Genomic DNA, 20,651 nt, shown 5'->3' with positions numbered 1-20,651 from the left:
AAGCTTATCCACCACGATCAAGTCGGCTTCATCCCTGGGATGCAAGGCTGGTTCAACATACCCAAATCAATAAATGTAATCCATCACGTAAACAGAACCAATGACAAAAAACACATGATTATCTCAATAGATGCAGAAAATGCCCTCAATAAAATTCAACTAATTTAGTCCTTCATGCTAAAAACTCTCAATAAAGTGGATATTGATGGAATGTATCTCCAAATAATAAGAGCTATTTATGACAAACCCACAGCCAATGTCATACTGAATGGGCAAAATCTGGAAGCATTACCTTTGAAAACTGGCACAAGACAAGGATGTCCTCTCTCACCACTCCTATTCAACATAGTATTGGAAGTTCTGGCGAGGGCAATCAGGCAAGAGAAATAAATAAAGATATTCAAATAGGAAGAGAGGAAGTCAAATTATCTGTGTTTGCAGATGACATGATTGTATATTTAGAAAATCCCATCATCTCAGCCCAAAATCTCTGTAATTTGATAAGCAACTTCAACAGAGTCTCAGGACACAAAATCAATGTGCAAAAATCACAAGCATTCCTATACACCAATAATAGACAAACAGAAATCCAAATCACGAGTGAACTCCCATTCACAATTGCTACAAAGAGAATAAAATACCTAGGAATACAACTTACAAGAGATGTGAAGGACCTCTTCAAGAACTACAAACCACTGCTCACGGAAATAAGAGAGGGCACAAACAAATGGAAAAACATTCTATGCTCATGGATAGGAAGAATCAATATTGTGAAAATGGCCATACTGCCCAAAGTAATTTATCAATTTGACGCTATCTCCATCAAGCTACTGTTGACTTTCTTCACAGAATTAGGAAAAAAAACTACTTTAAATTTCATATGGAGCCAAAGAAGAGCCTATATAGCCAAGAAAATCCTAAGCAAAAAGAACAAAGCTGGAGGCATCACTCTACCTGACTTCAAACTATACTACAAGACTACAGTAACCAAAACAGCATGGTACTGGTACCAAAACAGTTATATAGCCCAATAGAACAGAACAGAGGCCTCAGAAGTAACACCACACATCTACAACCATCTGATCTTTGACAAACCTGACAAAAACAAGCAATGGTGAAAGGATTCCCTATTTGATAAGTGGTGTTGGGAAAACTGACTAGCCATATGCAGAAAATTGAAACTGGACCCCTTCCTTACACCTTATACAAAAATTAACTCAAGATAGATTAAAGACTTAAATGTTAGACCTAAAACCACAAAAACCCTAGAAGAAAACCTAGGCAATACCATTCAGGACATAGGCATGGGCAAAGACACTTCTCAAAATAAGACATTTACACAGCCAACAAACAAAAATGTGAAAAACAGCTCAACATCACTGATCATCAGAGAAATGCAAATCAAAACCACAATGAGATACCATCTCACACCAGTCAGAATGGCAATTATGAAAATGTTGGGAAACAATAGATGTTGGTGAGGCTGTGGAGAAATAGGAACACTTTTACACTGCTGGTGGCAATGTAAATTAGTCCAACCATTGCAGAAGACAGTATGGTGATTCCTCAAAGATCTAGAACCAGCAATACCATTTGACCCAGCAATCCCATTACTGGGTATATACCCAAAGGATTACAAATCATTCTACTACAAAGACACATGCACATGTATATTTATTGCAGCACTATTTACAATAGCAAAGACATGGAATCAACCCAAATTCCCATCAATAGTAGACTGAATGAAGAAAATGTGGTACATACACACCATGGAATACTATGCAGCCATAAAAAGGAATGAGATCATGTCCTTTGCAGGGACATGGATGAAGCTGGAAGCCATCATTCTCAGCAAACTAACACGGGAACAGAAAACCAAACATTGCATGTCCTCACTCATAAGTGGGAGCTGAACATTGAGAACACATGAACATAGAAAGGGAAATAACACACACCAGAGCCTATTGGGGGGCTGGGGGAGAAGGGAGGCAACTTAGGGGACAAGTCAACAGGTGGAGCAAACCACCATGGCACACGTATACCTCTGTAACAAACCAGCACGTTCTACACATATATCCCGTTTTTTCTTTTAGAAGAAATAAAGAAAAAAATAAAGAAATAAAATGAATATACAAAAAAAGAAGAAAAGAAGACACAAATTACCAAAATCAAAAGCTAAAAGGATTTTAAGGGGATATTATTAATAACTTTATGCCAATAACTTAGACAACTTATATGAAATGAACACATTTCCAAAAAGTCACAATTAACACATTTGACCCAGAAAGAAATAGAAAATTTGAGTGGACATATAACCAATAAAGAAAGTAAATTAGTAATTAAAAATCTGGAAAAAAAGAAGAATGTACAAAAAAAGGAGAAAAGAAGGCAAAAAATACCAAAATCAAAAACTAAAAGGATTTTAAGGGGATATTATTAATAACTTTATGCCAATAACTTAGACAACTTGTGTGAAATGAACACATTTCCAAAAAGTCACAGTTAATACATTTGACCCAGGAAGAAACAGAAAATGTGAGCAGACATATAACAAATAAATAAAGTAAATTAGTTATTACAAATCTTCCCACAAAGACAAATCCAGGCCCAGATAGTTTCACTGGTGAATTCTGTCTAATATTTAAAGAAGCATTGCTAGTCCTTTACAAAGTTGTTTAGGAAGTAAAGGAGGGAACACTTCCCAATTCATTCTATGAGACCAGTATTACCTTAATACCAAAGCCAAACAAAGACATCACAAGAAAAGGAAATTATAGACAAATAGCCTTCATGAACACAGATGTAGTAATTACTAACACAATATTATCAAATTAAATCCAGCAACATATAAAATGAATTATACACCAAGATGAAGTATCCCAGATTTATCAAAAATGTATCCCAGGAAATCAAAATTAGTTTCAGATCTGAAAATCAACCTAAAACAGGAAGGACAAATATCACATGATCATCTCAGTAGATATGGAAAAAGCATTAGACAAAATCTAACATCCACTTGAGATTAAAAATTATCAGCAAATTAAGAATAAACAAGAAAAAAACAAACAACCCCATTAAAAACAAAACAATCCCATTAAAAAGTGAGCAAAGAACATAAACAGATACTTCTCAAAAGAAGACATTCATGTGGCCAACAAACATGAAAAAAAACTCAACATCACTGATCATTAGGGAAATGCAAATCAAAACCACAATGAGATACCATCTCCCACTGGTGAGAATGGTAATTATTCAAAAGTTGAGAAACAACAGATGTTGGTGAAGTTGTGGAGAAATAGGAATGCTTTTATACTATTGGTGGGAATATAAATTAGTTCAACCATTGTGGAAGATGGTGTGGCAATTCCTCAAAGATCTAGAACCAGAAATATCATTTGGCCCAGCAATCCCTTTTCTGGGTATATACCCAAAGGAATATAAATCATTCTATTACAAAGATATACACATGCATTTGTTCATTGCAGTACTATTCACAATAGCAAAGACATGGAATCAACCCAAATGCCCATCAATAATAGACTGGATAAAAAAAACATGTGGTACATATACACCATGGAATACTATGCAGCCATAAAAAAGAATGAGATCATGTTCTTTGCAGGGACATGGATGGAGCTGGAAGCCGTCATCCCCAGCAAACTAATGCACAAACAGAAAACAAGACACTGCCTGTTCTCACTTATAAGTGGGAGCTGAACAATGAGAACACATGGATACGGGGAGGGGAACAACATACACTGGGGGCTGTTGGGGAGTGGATTTGAGGGAAGGAGAGCATTAAGAAAAATAACTGCTGCATGCTGGGCTTAATACATAGGTGACAGGTTGATAGGTGTAGCAAACCACCATGGCACACGTTTAGGTATGTAACAAACCTGCACATTCTGCACATGTGCCCCAGAACTTAAAATAAAAATTAAAATTAAAAAAAAAAAATCTAATGACAAAAACTGCAATTATTTTTGCACCAACCTAATAGAATCTCAAAAAGCTAACAATCGAAAAATTGTTTCTATTTGGGTCAAGAATGCATCCAGCATGGAGTGAAAGGGTCTTAATGAGTCTGATGACTTAAGGCTAAGTCATGGCTAATCACTGAGTGAGTATGTAAACATTGGGAAATTATTTGAACTTTTCTGGATTTAGTTTCTTCATCTGTAAAATGAGAATACTGTTTTCTTTCTGGGGTTTCCATGGCTCAAATGAGATAATACATGAAAATTCCTTATAAGTTGTAAAATGCTATTAAAATATATGGGGCTATTTTACTATTGTGAAGGTCCTATTTGTGCACTGGACCTTCTGGCACGTGTAGGATTTGTTTTGAATCATTACACTTGACACTGAGCCTACACAGCCCAGGAAAGCAGTTGAGTTCTTTCATCATCCCCTACTGGTGGGCTCCTGGGCCGGCCCCACTGGAAAAGCAGAATTTTCCCGTCCTCATTAACTCACTGTCTGGCGAGTTCATACCTCTAAACCACATCTTAGAGGAGGCTAGGGTGTTCTAATTAAGTGTTCTGGTGGAAAAGGGAGGCCTTATGCTGTCTCTTCCTACTCTCTCTGGGCCATAAGCTGCAGCTTGGAACAAGCGTAAACAAGTAAACCACTGCCCCTCCCCAAGATCTCCGCGAGATAAATTGAAATGTGAGTAATGAAAGGCTCACTGTTTTTCCCTTTGTAACCAAGGGATCACTTTGGTTTGTGTACTAGGTTGAGAGAAACCCAATCTTAGCCCTCTAGAGTCACATAATGTGAAAGTATCAGTTTGTTATTATGGGGACCTATATGATAGGACATTTCCTAGCACCCATTCAACTTTCACAGTTTGACTTTTAATGAATTGCATTCTGCTGGCAATTCTGGGAAACCACTTATGCTTCAAGAGACCCCAAATAGAGCTCAGTGCACCTTCCTGTGCACCCCACCCCCATCTCCAGCCAGGCTCACCACACGGAGCCCTCCATAGCCACACCTAACTGGCTGCAGAGAAAAGGGAAGGGAAAGGCCTTCACCATCCCGGCCACAGGTGGACCTGTTATTGGAGAGCCTCCCCGGGCTCTAATACAGCACTTACCACTAAGCACAAGGAAGCCCTACAAACAGCTGACTCTCAGAGGCAAAGCGTGTATGACTCTGGGTGCCCAAACTTACCGCTTGAGGCACAGGGAGAGTGAGACATGAATGAGGTCAGGACCAGGGAACAATGACAACAGGACTCATCCCACCTGGGCCACCAGCACCAGACCCATGGACAAATCTGCCATCAAAGTGAACCAAAGAGAATGCGCCACCCGAGGTGAGGCTCCGCAGTGGGGTGTGCTCAGGGCAGGTGGGTTCTCTGAACGACTATGGTGCTGGCCAAGAACAGACTCCCCTGTGGACACTTGCAGCTGGCCTGAGGATGGGTCCTCTGAGCAGAGTTGGGCAGGGACCTCTCTCACTTATCTTCATATGCTCAGAGTCCCGTTGTCGCGTGAAACAGTGTTTGTGCTTAGTGAATGTTGAATGGATAAATGAGAGGGAATTGGGAAACGTGGGCTCTGCTTCCTGGATATTCTTTTCCTCTTCAAAATGGATTCTTTCTATCACTCCCTCCCAGCTCATAATACAGCACAGTGGTAAACACATAGAATGTACTCAAAGGATATTTTACGTCAATCTAGAGGATCCTATGCCAGTGTTGGAGAAAAATTCCTCCAAGGAAGAATTATTTTCTCCTTCCTGTCTTCCCACAGTACTTTTTTATAGCTATATTCTAGGAGGACAGGGTTTCACCGTGTTAGCCAGGATTGTCTCGATCTCCTGACCTCATGATCCACCCGCCTTGGCCTCCCAATGTGCTGAGATTACAGGCATGAGCCACCACGCCCAATGGGTTATTGGTTCTTAAAGGAGGGTGGTAGTGACCCACAGGCATGGAGGTGAGTCAGGCCATTGGAAGATTTCCTGTGGCTTACAGATAATCCAACTCCAGGTTGCTCTTCTTTGAAGAGGTTTCCAGAAATGCTCAAGGTACATAGACCCAGGAGAATAAGGCATATCAACGAATTGTATCATTTTAATTAATAACAAATGTATCTTACCATTTTGAGTAAATTGACTAAATATTATATATTTGTCAATCAAATGATAGAAATATACAATTCAATAATGGGATATTTTAGTGGGCAGGGACCTTAGAGATTTCTTAATACAACCTCTTGTTTTACAGAGAAGAAAAATTGAACTCAAAGAAAGAAAAGTGACTTGGCCAAGGCTAAATGAATTAACGGTATAGATTGAGTCAGGATCCAGTGTCCAGTGCCATATCCGCTAAATCACAACAGGAGCCCATCAGTGTGACTGAGAAGTTGAGTGGTAGGTGTCTGCTCTCTTTTCTACATGTCCCTGGTGGCCCATTTTGCCCAAACAGCCATAGAGCTGAATAGGGAGTTTGAAAAAAGGAGCAAAGAGTATCCTTGGCCTCTTGGTGCTCATTAATCTTCTTTATGCTCTAGATGACAGAAAGCCATTGACTATTGTGTCGCAGACCAGAGACCTAGATGCAGAAAGACAGAAGGGCATATGCAAGGTCAGGGCAGCAATACCTCCCCATGACTGTCACTTACTTACAAAACTCATCCATATCCTTCTAACCACCCTGAGGCATGAGTAGGATGACTCTGAGGCTGTCCATGGGGAAATTGAGGTTTGGAAGCAATGTAAACAATTGGCCCCAGCAGGATATGGAAGCAGAGTCCAGTCCTACATGAGTGAGAAGAAATGTACCTGCAGGAACAGACACACCGAGTGAGCCCACCTATGGTCTAGGTCAACCACAGGGCCTGGTATAAACTAGGAATCCAGTGGTATAAACTAGGAACCCAGTAGTTGAGGAACAAATTGAACAAGCAGAGGGGCTGCTGCTGTGTTTGGCAGCCTTCTATGTGGGGCATGCCATGTACATCTGTCTGGAGCATGGATTAATCAGGCCTTAAGACACATAGTTGGCAACCAGCGAGTACTGTTTTACAGTACACGCTGACTGCTGCTGGAGTGTGTTCTCAGCACTGCAAATCTCGGAGCTTCTCAGATATTTCTTTTGTCTTTTTAAAAATTCATTGTGACACATGCCCACATGTTTTCTATGCTCAGTCTGAACTCACGCCATTTGTAAACCAACAGCTCACACACACACCCCGAGTTCCCGGGAGATGTGGCGCCTAACTCCACGGCAATCACAGCCCACGGAGACAGGCCAGAGATGGCGGGCTTTGCAGGAAGAAAACTCAGTAATGCAACAACAACCACCCAATGTGCCAACGCAGAAAATGTGGAGGTATTTTTTATTCTGTCAAAAAATTAACTGCAATTTTTTCCTTGACCCTATTTAATATATGTCAAGCAAGCTTCCACTTCCAAAAAACACTTAATATTTTGGGTGTATGCAGATGCTCCTGTATACTAACATAGAAAACATGTGACACTCTGATATGAGAGGCAGAGGACAGGTTTGGGAAATTCATAAGTTCAAGGCAGTCATAGTAAAACCATGTCATATGTTTAAAGAGCAATAGCATTTAGAAGCACTTTTATGTATTCCCTATATAGGAATAACAGCTGATATTGTTTGAGAACCTACTATGTGCCATTCTATGTTACACATTTATGTTTGTTTCTCTTAATTCTCACAACCACCATATGAGGTATGTACTGTTATAATCTCCGGGTTTAAATGTGGAAAGTGAGACACAGAGGTTTTGAGTGATTTATACAAAATCAGACAGGTAGAAAACGAAAAGTCAGAATTCAAACCCATGGACCCAGGGCATGAAGCACAGCTCCAACCACCCCGAGAATGTGTTGGATTAACCTATTTCCACAGAGGAGGAAAAAAAAACCAGAAAGTAAGTAACTTTGTCAAGGCCACCTGACTAACTAGTGCTATGCCTGGAACCCAAGTCTGTGACGTCAAAGCCAGCCTTCTTTCCATGAGGTGGACCTTCCAGGAGCCCCCTGGGAGGGTGGCAGGGGTGAGTCCCTACTCTTTGTGCAGAGGGGTTTTAACTCTGCCCGCAGCAAGGGAGTCTCCACTGTCCCGGCAGTGTCAGGCACTTGGCCTCAGGCCCTCCGTTTGAGGTAGATAAGCAAGAAACAAAAAGCGACAATGGAGAAAATTGTGCTGCCTTTTGTCTCCAGCAGGCAGCTGGCAAAGCGCTGACCTTTAAGACTTCAAAAGAGGCATTTGCCCAGCCACACATAGACTCCGCCTTTGGGAGCCTGGAAAAGGTTGACTGCGGCTCTTTGCCGCTGCCCAGGTCCTGAGATGAGAAAGAGTCATGGCACCATTTACTTAATCCCATTATGTGCCAGATGTTTCGCTAATCTCCTTAGGGCTTTGCACCCTCGTAATACTCCTTTGAAGCAGGTAGCGTTGATATCACCTCCCTGTTGCAGAAGAAGAGATGGAGGGTCTGAGGGGGAAGTGACTTGCCCAGTGTCATCGAGCTGTACCATGTGGTCTCTCAAAACTCAAGTGCAAACCGGAACTCCGGTTCTCCTTCCTTAATACGTTCATTCACAGCCTTCCCTATCTCAGGGGTGGCCGTTCTATCCTTGCAACTGCTCAGCATAAAAACCTTGGGATCACCTTGACCTCACTGTTTCTCTCCCATTCCACATCCACTCTTACAGGAAAGTTCATTGACTCTACCTTCAAAATACACTCATTCTGATATACCTCCCTGTTTACACTGCCACTTCCCTAATCAAAGTCCCCATTACCCTGGGCCTGGAGTACTGACAAAGTTCTAACTGGTCGCCCTGCTTTCACCATTGCTTCCCAATGTCGTATTTCCAATGCAGCCTCCAAAGCAATCTGTTCAGACAGCAGTTAGGTCAGGAGGCCCCCCCAACGATTCCTTATCTTCCTGGAAAGAAAGCCAAAGTCCTGACAATGGTCCACCTGACCCAAAGGACTCAGCCTCCCCCAAGATCTCTGACCTCCTTTTATCTCCCTTGTTCCCTCCTGTCCACCCTACTCCACCACACCAATCTTCTTACCAAGACCTTGGCACCAACTGTCCTCTCTGCATCCAACGTTCTCACCCCAGACTGCTGGGTTCATGCCCCCACTTCCTTCAAGTGTTTACTCAAATGTCACCTTCTTTGTAAGGCCTAACCTAGCCGCTTCCACTGAAAATTACAATCCTCTTCTCTGAAAGGCCCCAAGGTCTCCCACACCATTTAACTCTCTGCATCATGTAACTTACTGTTGCCTTACTTATATTCAGACACTAAATACTCCACCAAAGACTCACCCAATAGGACATAAGTCCCACAGGGAGGAGTGTTTACCTGTTTGATTCATTGTGGTACTCCTGATATCTACAACAATTCCTGGTACCTCCAAGGTACTCACAGAATACGTAGAGTGAATGAATGAGCATAAGTCAAATGAATGAATGAGTGATAAAGGCCCTATTTCCACCCCAGGGAGAGGAGAAGCTGAAGGAGAAGCAGTACCAATATGTAGAGAGGTGGCCTTAGACAGGGTCCCCAGCATAGACTGCTCAGGCCCTGATCCATCCCGTGGCAAAGGTCCACCGTGGCTTCTCAGCCAGCGCCCAGGTCTGGGAGGCCCAAGGCCAAGGAGAACACGAGGTTCTGTGGGTGACACAGGTCTTGAGCATGTGAAGGCAGCAAGGGGAGCTCACACAGGTGCCAGCCAAGGCCAGGTCCTGCCCTGGCTGTGGATCCCAAAGTCCTCCCATTGTCACCTGGCATCTAGTCAGAGGGACCAACATACAGGCCCTCACAGCACTTACTCTAGGAAAGGGACGCTATCCCAGGAACCAGAGCTTTCCTTAAGGCTCCTGTGTAATCCCCTAGAGGGTGGGAGCCAAGCCAGGCTGCCTGCCTTCACACATGCTAAGCACTGCCCAAGTGCCAATCAGTATCTCAAAAACAATTTTGAAAATTATTCCATGATTGATTTTACTACCTTTATTAATACGTGCAAACCAGGGATATTTACATTCCATCAAAAGTTTGCTAAGGGTTCCAAATTTTACTCCGTAATACAACTTCTGTAAAGCTGTGGGGACCCCCTCTTTTACAAGTGGCTCCCGGAACTTCAGGAAGGGCTTGGACGGTAGCTGTTCCTTTGCTCCAAGCCATTCGGACATTACTGAGACTGCTGGCAATCTCACAGAGGCATCAAAATCCCTGCCCAGAGCTCCTTTCCCAAACCCCTTCTGCACAGCTGTAAATTGACATGAAGAGTAATGCTCATTTCAGAGACTATCCAGCTTCAACCACTGTTCACCTGAGAAGATAAGAAACAAACATTACTGCCATGGTGGACCATGGTAAGAAGTATGCACCTTACCGATATGTTCTGGAGGTCCTGCTAAGGGAGACAGCTATGGAAAAACAGGAGGAACCCTGGACCCGGAGGCAGGAGACAGGCATTTGGGTCCAGGTTGGGCCTCTTACTTGCTGTGTGTCCCCTTAGGCAAGTTACTTCTTCTCTCTGAGCCTTAGTTCACCGGTCTAGAAAGGGAGATTTGTAATATATACTCTCTTCGGCTGCCTCAATAGATTGCTCAGAAGTTCCCTGTAAATTACAAAGTTCTGTTGCAACGTGAGGGTTTTTAAATGTTTTTAATAAAAATAGACCCAGCTCCATAAGTTGTTGGGAGGATGACATGTGGTGCTACAGAGGGGAAAGGAGGAGAACTGAGCAGTGCCAGTGTTCATCAAGGCCTGGCACTAGACACTACTTGAAGGTACTTGCGTACCTTCCCTCCCTCTGGCCCTGGCACTGCACTGGGGTATTATGTGGCCAGTGGAGATTAGTCATGGTCTCCAGGTCCTTCTATCATCAAAGCCGCTAAAAGGTTCGCACCTCTTAACAATTCAGCTGGAATCACCCAGGCACAGCCTAAGGCAGGGCTTGGCTTTGTTTCGATGGCATCTCTCATTTATTTATCAGCTTCCCTAAGGAAGGAGCGCTGATGTTGTTTGGCGCTGACAAGGAGAACAATGCAGCATGTATTTATAGCTCTTTCCTCCAACCTGCAGGGGCTGCTTGTTTGGATTGTAGGAGCTTAGCTGAGCACCGAGCACCAGCAGGAGTCAGAGAATGGTGGTTTCCATCCTCTGTGCACAGCAGCAAGGAAGGTACGTTCACCTTCAACTTAATTCCAAGGGTGCGTCATAAGCTATGGACTGAGCCTGGCCCCTATGGGGAGGAAGGGCTGCCCCGGGAAGGTGGAAGAGGGTCAAGCCCTGCCCTGCCCTCAAAAAGCCTGTAACTAAGTGCAAATGGGCTCTGCTCTTCTCGGTCCAAATTCTGGCTTTGTCCTATATCAGTTACATGAACTTCCACCAGACGCTGAAACTCAATTGCTCATCTGAAAAGCTATAGTAACAATAGCAAAGCCCACCACACAGGGCTTTGTGAGTTTTAAATATAACTATGTGGAAGCACCTGGCACACAATGAGTGGAGACATGGTTAATGTTTGTTGTTGAATCTTGTTCGAGTGAAAAGACAGCCACACGTGAAACAATGAAAGAACAATGCCAGGCGGTCTACCTGCGATAAGGTGCTGAATTAAATATCACCAGGTGCCAACCTGTGTGGCACTGACAGCTGCCCTCAGCCCCCAGCCGAGCTAGAGGGCACTGACAATAGGGTATCTGTCTGATTTCAGGGGAGGGGGAGGGCCCGCCACCCACCGTGGAGCCATTCTGTCTGGGCAGTGGAAAACTCCATCTTTCCATGTGCCTGCCCTTGTCCACACCCTCTCAGCTGAGTCTGGGGTTGGACTTTTTTTTCCTTTTTGCAATTCAATTCAAGTTTACTAAGTGCTTAGGATATAGACCTGTAGTAGGTTTACAAGGATACAAAATAGGTAAGGCACAAACCCACCCTCAAATAGGTCACAGAGCAATAGTAAGGTTGTGTGTGTGTGTGTACGTGTGTGCAGTGGGTGTTTGTGGATATAAAGACAATATATGTATGTGTATTTTATACATAGAGAGAAAGAGACAGAGAATACAACAAGTCCTGTTTACTTGTTATAAACAAAACGTTATAAAGAGTTTTAAAGCAACAAGAAGTTGGAAATCCAGGAGGTCTGCATGGTGGAGAGAGCATTTACACATGGTCTTGGGGGAGCTCTGGCTTGCATGTAGGACAAATATGGGCTCACCCTCTACCTAAAAGATGCAGCCTTTCCTGTAGCATGCCCCAACACAAAAGGGAGATGCCTATTCTGAAAAAAAGATAAAGCATTATGTCTTGGGACAGAAACCAATTCTTGAAGTTCAGTTTCAGTCACAGGAAGAGAAAAAAGGAAACGTGAAACAAGCAAACAAGAAGAGAGTGACTTTGGAGGGTAGTTCAACCAGAAATCAAGGCAAAGTGCTGGATGGCTCCCCCAGGGGAAGGGCAGGTAGAGGGGACGGGGTGGGAAGCGAGGGACATGCCCAGGCAGGGGACGGCCCAGTGGAATTGAAGCCTAAGATGGGGACCCATGCATGGAGAATCTTGCGTTGTTGGGGGAGTATTTGGGCTTAATTTTGTCTCTGACCATGGAAGCGAGGATCAGAAAAGAGCTTGGAGAAGACTTTTTTCCCAGCATGAGGGAAGCAATAGAGTGAAGAGATATGGAAGATAAAAAGCCTGTGGCTGCTCTGGAGTCAAGGCAAGAGGTGATGGTCGCTGGAATAGAAAAGAGACAATGAGATGACATCTGCAGCTAGACTTGACCTGGTTTGGCAAGGGTTTGGATGTGCAGTGAGGGGAGGGCCAGCCTCCTCTTGTGTACTGGGATAACAGCCCCACCAGCCCCCTCCCTCCTCACCCTGCCAAATTCCCTGGAGAATGGGCGGCACCTGCCACCTCCGCTTCCTCCCGCCCACTCTCTCCCTCACATCCGGCAGTGCCCCACCCCACTCCTCTGCCGAGAAAGGGCTCTCTTGAAGGTCACCAAGGCCCTCCGTGGCCAAGTCCAGCAGCCTCTTTCCAGCCCCATTTTCTACACAGAATTTGATACTGTTGACCTTTTACTCTTTGCAATTCATCCCTCTTGGCTTCTACAGCAAGACACTCTTCTGGTTCATGCCTACTTTCTCGCCCTTTCTCCCCTGCATTCTCTGTGTCCATATTTTCTTCCTTCTGCTCCCCCAGCAGAGCAATTTTCCAGAGAATCTGTTTTTCCTTTCTCTGTACTCTCTTGCATATTAACACCTCCTGTCTCTCACCACAGTGTCAACTACTGCATTTCCCTAGTTGGTGTGAAATCCACATTCCCAGTATAGGAGCCTCACTTTATAGTCCTGTGGGACTTTGCCATTGTATATCCTGGATGACTTCAAACCCAATATGGCTTTCCTTCAGGTCACTGCCTCTCCTTTCCCTGCTTTTGCTTCTAGACCACCATTCCCCAAGGCACCTATACTCAACATTCCAGAAACATTTTAGATGCTTCTCTTCTCTCACCGTTCCTATCCACCATCCTCTTTAGTCTTTCTACCCCTGGATCTGATATCCATGGTTTCTATCCTCCCCAGCTCCAGCCCTACCGAGATCATGGTCAGGGTATAGCAATTGCCTCTGGGGACTCTCTATCCAGTCTTTCATCATGAGCCATCCTGCATATGACCACCAAATCAATCTTCCTAAATATCGCTCGTGTTATACAAACTCTTTTCAGCATGTATTAAGTCCCTGCCACTAAAATGATTTCTTGGAAAAGAAAAATTAAGATATATGTATACTAGTTGAACAGACACACTTGAAAACCAATTATGATCAAAAAGTAATATGAGGCCAGGCGCGGTGGCTCACGCCTGTAATCCCAGCACTTTGGGAGGCCGAGATGGGTGGATCACGAGGTCAGAAGATCGAGACCATCCTGGCTAACATGGTGAAACCCCACCTCTACTAAAAATACAAAAACTTAGCTGGGTGTGGTGGCGGGCACCTGTAGTCGCAGCTGCTCGGGAGGCTGAGGCAGGAGAATGGGGTGAACCCGGGAGGTGGAGCTTGCAGTGAGCCAAGATTGCACCACTGCACTCCAGCAGCCTGGGCAACAGAGAAAGACTCCATCTAAAAAAAAAAAAAAAAAAAAAAAGTAATGTGAGACAATGATACACATGTAAACAACCACCTGTTAAGAGCATAAAGGAAGGAATTAGTAACTACCCAAGTCACGTGGGGGAAGTTTCAGAAGAGCTGACTTTTAGACTGGTTCTTTAAGGATACATAGGGGCTTAAAAAATAAAGAAAGAAGAAGAAAGTTGCATTCAACAGAAAGGGAATAGAAAGGACAGACAAAGGGACATGAGGGTGCATGGCTTGCAAGAGGGACGGCAGCTGACGAGGTGTCCGTGAGATACTGTCCATGGCTGGGGAGATGCTGGTGAGGTAGACCATGGCCTTATATGTCACACTGAGGAATGATGGCTTTTTCTTATATGCAATGGAGAGGTCAAGAGGCTTACCAGCAGAGAATGCTATGGTAGTTTAGCCATGGATGAAAAGAAGACTGGAAGTAGATCGTGGTCTGGTCTGGAAGAGCTGCAAGAGGCAGATGAAGGAGAACCCCAAATCCTATTATGGAGTAAGTGGACCAAGTGTCCAAGTGAGGTTGGTGAACAGGTCACACCTGAAGGTGCCAGGGGCCCTACAGCAGATGCCTGAGATCAAGTCCAGAGAAAAGGTAAAGTCAGGATCCAAAGGCAGCAAGAATGATGACGGCAATGAGGAGGTACTCATGACATGCAGGAGAGGGGCTAACTTAACTCCGGCGACACTGTTCTCTCAGCAGCAAATCTGCGTCTAAGGGGCTGGTGCTTCCATTATACAGATGTGATATTCCAGAGTGAGTCACGGTGTGGGCCAGGATGCGTCAGATTGCTCTTCAGTCCGTTACTCTGGTGACAGGGTGAGAACACACTAAAACAGAAAGCGGGGAGCCAGGGAAGTCAGGAGGCTTGTCCCATAGTCTTGGTTGGGGATAATGGGGCCACATGAACAGAGATGATGCGATGGAATTGACTAGTCTTCAGAAATCCACAAGACTTAGTGACCTCCTGCACCTGGAGCCAGAGAGAGAAATAATCCAGGGCAATCTTTATCACTTTGATTATGTCACTTATTTGCTCAAAGTACTCTTAAAAGTACCCATTTTCTAGAAATATTCCCAAAATGTGGGGCACAGAAGATTTTAAATAACATACAGACCTAGCACTGAATTCACCTTGACTCTCATTGTCAGCAAACTGCCTATTCGATTCTCTTTTGATCCTTCTGATATAATCACCAGGAGAAACTATAAAATCCTGGTATGTTCGTAGCTCCTCTTTCACTCTTGTCAACATTCTTTCCAACAGTAGGAGAGCAGGCCCGCGGCTTCCTACAAGCCATGGTATCTACCCACAACCCCAACTCATTGTTCATCACCTAACCATTTTTCTTTCTTTCTTTCTTTCTTTTTTTTTTTTTTGAGATGGAGTCTCGCTCTGTCGCCCAGGCTAGAGTGCAGTGTTGGGATCTCAGCTCACTGCAAGCTCCGCCTCCCAGGTTCACGCCATTCTCCTGCCTCAGCCTCCCGAGTAGCTGGGACTACAGGTGCCGCCACCTCGCCCGGCTAGTTTTTTGTATTTTTTAGTAGAGACGGGGTTTCACTGTGTTAGCCAGGATGGTCTCGATCTCCTGACCTCGTGATCCGCCCGTCTCGGCCTCCCAAAGTGCTGGGATTACAGGCTTGAGCCACTGCGCCCAGCCTTTTCTTTCTTTTTTAAGGTTACATTTCTAAAATGTCTTATAAGTGTTTTGGGTTTGTTCTTTTTACTTATAAGAGAAGTTTTAGAGGCATTCTCTTAACAGACAAGAAGATGATAAAGACAAGTTTATTATTGCAGTTGTTCATTCAGCAGAGTACTAGCAGTCCTGATCAATGGATGAGTGACAAGAAAAAGAAATGAGGCATTTCCTTCTGATAGGAATCAGAAGGAAAGAGAAAAATCATAATAGATAAAATGATAATTTACATAGCCCAAGAAAATCAACAAACTACTATAACAGCAATAAGCAACCAGAAAATGTCTTTGAAAATCGCATTTTCAAGATAAAAAACTCAGAGAATCTGAAAATGCAAATATCATTCAAAATGGGAATTAGTAATTTTAAATCAACTAGAAATTAATTTTAAAAATACACAAGACTTCCACGGAGAGAAATGACAAAATAACTGATCAGATATAAGAGAACACCTAGAGAACTGCACTGTATTCATGAATGAGAAAACCCGTAATAATTCCAATGCTTCCCACAATAATATATAAAGTTTAGACCATTTTAATGTAAATCCTTGCTGAATAAGATAAAGTAACACTAAAATTTATGTAGAACAATAAAGGTCTTTGAAAGGCTTATGAATTTTGAGAAAGAAGAACAAAAACAGGATGCTCTTTTTAGCTATCAGATAGTACAACAAGTTACAAAGACCCATTAACACCAGCACAATACTAGTATAAGAACACAGATATATCAGTTAAACAGAACAGAGGATTCAGAAGCAGAACTCATACCTATAAAGGAGCCTGGTTTATCATGGAAGACAGCTCACAAATCAATAGCAAAGCAAAACTATAAAACTATTAGAAGAAAATTTGGAAACTATCTCTGTTATTGTATTGGATAAAGCCTTTTTAAGCAAAATGCAAAAGAATATAGCATAAAGAAGAAAAACTCTTTTGGATCTGACCACACAAAAATGAAATATTTTGTTCTGCAAAGCCCTCTACACTAATTTAACAGTTACCAGGCAAGGAAGTATATGGCAAAACACGTAACTGATTGTAACCTAGAATATGAGGAAAGGTATGCAAGAAACAGACAGAAAACCAAAGTGAAAAATAAGTCAAGAAAATATACGGGCAATTTATAGAAGGTAAAAGCTGACAAAATAACACAACTGTATTACTAATCAGGAAAACATGAAATCAAACAATAATTTGAGATATCTGTTTACATCTTCAAAATTGGCAAAAATAAGAAAATAGATCAAGTACTGAGATAATAGCAATTACTGAAAAAATAGAAGCTCTCACACCTCTGCAGGTAGGAGGATAAGCCAGTGCAACTATTTTTGATACAAAATGTACAGTATTTGGTCAAGTTTCCAGGTACTCAATGCCCAGCAATGTTACTCTGGGCATAAACCCCACAGAGACTCTCAAACAGACGTACAAAAAGACACACACCCAAAACTTTAATAGTAAAGAGTTGGAAATAACCTATACATTCCCCCGAAAAGGAACGTAAGGTCTTTGCTCAGATGCCTTTCCCAGTGTCTTCTATCCTGATCACTTTCACAGCAGTTGCAGTTTGACTGTCACCCCAGTACTCCTGATTTCCCATCCCTGCTCTGTTTTTCTCCATGGCATTTTCCACCATCTAACTCGGTATATATGATGTCTTATGTATTTATTTTGTCTATGATCTGTTTCTCCTCTTTAGATATATAGCCCCATAAAAGTGGGGTTTTAAGTTCTTTCTTCACAGCTGTACTGCTAGGATTTCCAAAATAAACCCACAGCACTGATGTGGAATTCTAAAGGCCTTTTTTAGAATTTCTCCAAAAAGAGTCCATGACGCCAACCTGTCAGAGCCATGGCTTTATTGGAGAGAATTTCACCTATAATATCTGCTTAACTGCCTTCTATATGGCAGGAGAAGAGAGAATTTGACCCGGCCATGAGATCAACACTCACCTCCTATCAAACGTCCACAAGTGCCACTCCAGGGACTTCTCAGATGGATCTTCCAGGTCTGCCCCTTCCCAGGTGTCAAGGGGAGGGCTGGAGAGAAAGTCAGCATTCTGGTCCTCCTGGCCTTGTGACCTTTTCACCCTGACTGGCCCCTGCTTTCCTACTTCCATACCTTACCCTCCAGCTACACTAGACAATGTAGTTTGTGAAGTATGCCCTCCCTCTCTTTGCCTGTTGAATTTCTATGTATTTTTCAAAGCCCACCTTTTCTGCATATTTTATTAAACTAATTAAATACAATCAGACATAATGAGAGTAACTTATCTCTAGGGACAGAGAGAGACTGGAGACCAATCTTCTGCTGCACTCCCAGAACTATAGGGACTTCAGTTATAACGACTCTTAACCATCCATTAGTATTAGTATATTTTTTAGGAAGATGTTGATCTCAGTCTGGCCTCTTACTCCTGAAAATGCTTCTATGTCACCTATCCTATGATCAATTTGTTTATGCTTTACAAATAAACACATAGGGCCTTTGGCAAGACATGATCAATCAACAAATCTCCATTGAATGACATGCTAGAATCAGAAGAGATCATAAAGATCTTACTAACACTGGGTCTTGCTATGAAGACATGTAAGTTTAGTGAAGGATACAAGATGTCTAACACAAATAGCAATAAACGATATGAAAGCATCCAACTGACCACTACATTTTTCAGCAAAAGTTCAGAGAAAGGGCTTGAAATGGCCAAGACGTTTTTGTTGCTTGTTTTTTTTTTTTTTTAAGATCATTAGGCTCAATCAATTAGCAACATAATGAGAAAACACTTAATCCAGGTCCTAGCACAAGCAATAACTTACAGGCAGGCATGAACATGAGTAACGGGGAGTTTGCAGAGCATATTAATGCGTGGCCCCTCACATACTCACATGCCAGTTCCTCCTTCCTCATCCCCATTCCTCTCCCAGGCTTCCCCACTAAAGAAGCATTTCACCCTCCTGGATGACTTTCACAATTTACATGCACTGGGTGGGGGAAATTTGAAGGGATTGCTAATGTGGAAAGAGTCTGGAAGGTAGAAAGACAAAAGACAACTTAGAGAAGAGAGAATGAGAGGCTGGAGAAAAAGCAATGGGAGAGAGACTGGGGAGAACCTGAATAGGCTGATGCCGGGACAGAATTTTCAGGAGGTTGGAAATAGAGTCTATGTGTCTTTGGAGGCAGCTATAAAGTCTTAAAAGAGTGATGTGAAAAATACAAGATTTAAATTTTTGTTTTGGAAGTGAGTAGGATTTTACTTCAGACTATTTGAGAAGAAGTCAGTAAAGATTAGTATGCTTTGCAAAAAATGTTCTGGTTGTTAAACAGGTTTTTGGTGAGTAGGAGTATTATTTTGGTCTGGGCTTTGATGGAATCAAGATAAGAAAAATGTGCTTTTGAATTGTCTGGCATGGTTTGGATGGTGGGGCAGGAAGCAAATCAGCCAGGTTAAAAGAGGGTGGATATGTGGGGCAGTGGGGGACATGACTGTTTAGTAAAGAGGGAAAATTAAAGTGGGCTTGGGAAACCAGACCAGAAAGTTAATTTTCAAATTCAACCTAATGCAAAATGAGAGAAAAATAAAAATACTTTCGAAGGCTGAACACAAGTGGCCTCCCGGTTCATGGCTAAATTGAATCGTTTCGGCATCCTGTTTCTAGAGTAAGTAATGGTGAATGGACTCCAGCTTGGTTTTAAAACTAGCCCTCTTATTTCCATGTTTTTCATTACAAAAACTGGGTTTGAAGAGTATCATAGACTGAATAATGCCCCCAAAATTCAGAGGTTGAAGTCCTAGTTCCTAATGTGCATGCATTTGAAGATAGAGCCTTTAAGGAGATAATTAAGGTTAAATGAGGTCATAGGGTGGGGCTCTGATCTAATAGGACAGGTATCTTTGTAAGAAGAGGAGGAGACACCAGGAGCGCACACACACTGAGAAAAGGCCATGTGAGGACATAGAGAAGCTGGCTTCTGCCAGCCGAGAGGGACCGACCTCCAGAGAACCCTGCCACCACTGAATGTTAGACTTCTAGCCTCTAGAACTGCGAGAAAATACATTTCCATTGTTGATGCCACCCAGTCTGTGGTATATTGTTATGGCAACCCGGGCAAACTAATATAAAGAACATCTGTAATTGGCAGAAGAATACCAAAGATGGTTCTAACTAATGATTTAACTTAATTTTCAATTCATCTTAGTAAAGACCACCGTGTCAAATACATGCAGGTCCAATGCAAATTAGTGTTTGGATCTGAAAAACCTGTGCTTTGCTGCCTTCTCCTCCATACCCTTATAATAAATGGAGCTAAATCAATCTTCTCTATTTTTCAGCTATATTGTTGTTTATAATTGCACTCCTGTGTCCTTACAGGCCACTTACTCTTTCTCCCTCTCTGTGACCTCAGGTAAGACACTTTATTTCTTCCAATGCAAAGCTTTTTGACAAAACTGTAATGTTGATTTGGAGTCAGGGTACAAGGGCAGGATTCCAAAGTAATAAACAATAATCACTTTGAACAAGAACTTCACAAATTAGTTGGGGTGACAGAAAGTGGCATACACTTGTGCAGAGTAGAATCCCAACAAAGACATTTATAAATACGTACAGCCTGACCTGTTCCTCCCCACCTCACTCCCACCTCCTAACAAAATCCAAGGAGGATGAGGGCTGGATTGGATACGCTAATACCCATACAGAAAGCTTGAGCAGAAAGCTGCGATCAAAAGCTCATTTACTATTATGAATAGCATTTTTCTTCAGCATCTGAAAGGATTAGCATTTTGCACTAAGGCCAAGTTGCTCTTGTGT

Source organism: Macaca nemestrina, chromosome 10 (assembly GCF_043159975.1).
Source record: "Macaca nemestrina isolate mMacNem1 chromosome 10, mMacNem.hap1, whole genome shotgun sequence".
NCBI classification, from domain to species: domain Eukaryota; kingdom Metazoa; phylum Chordata; class Mammalia; order Primates; family Cercopithecidae; genus Macaca; species Macaca nemestrina.
The sequence above is the reverse complement of the archived record's forward strand: the minus strand, read 5'-3'. Positions refer to the sequence as shown.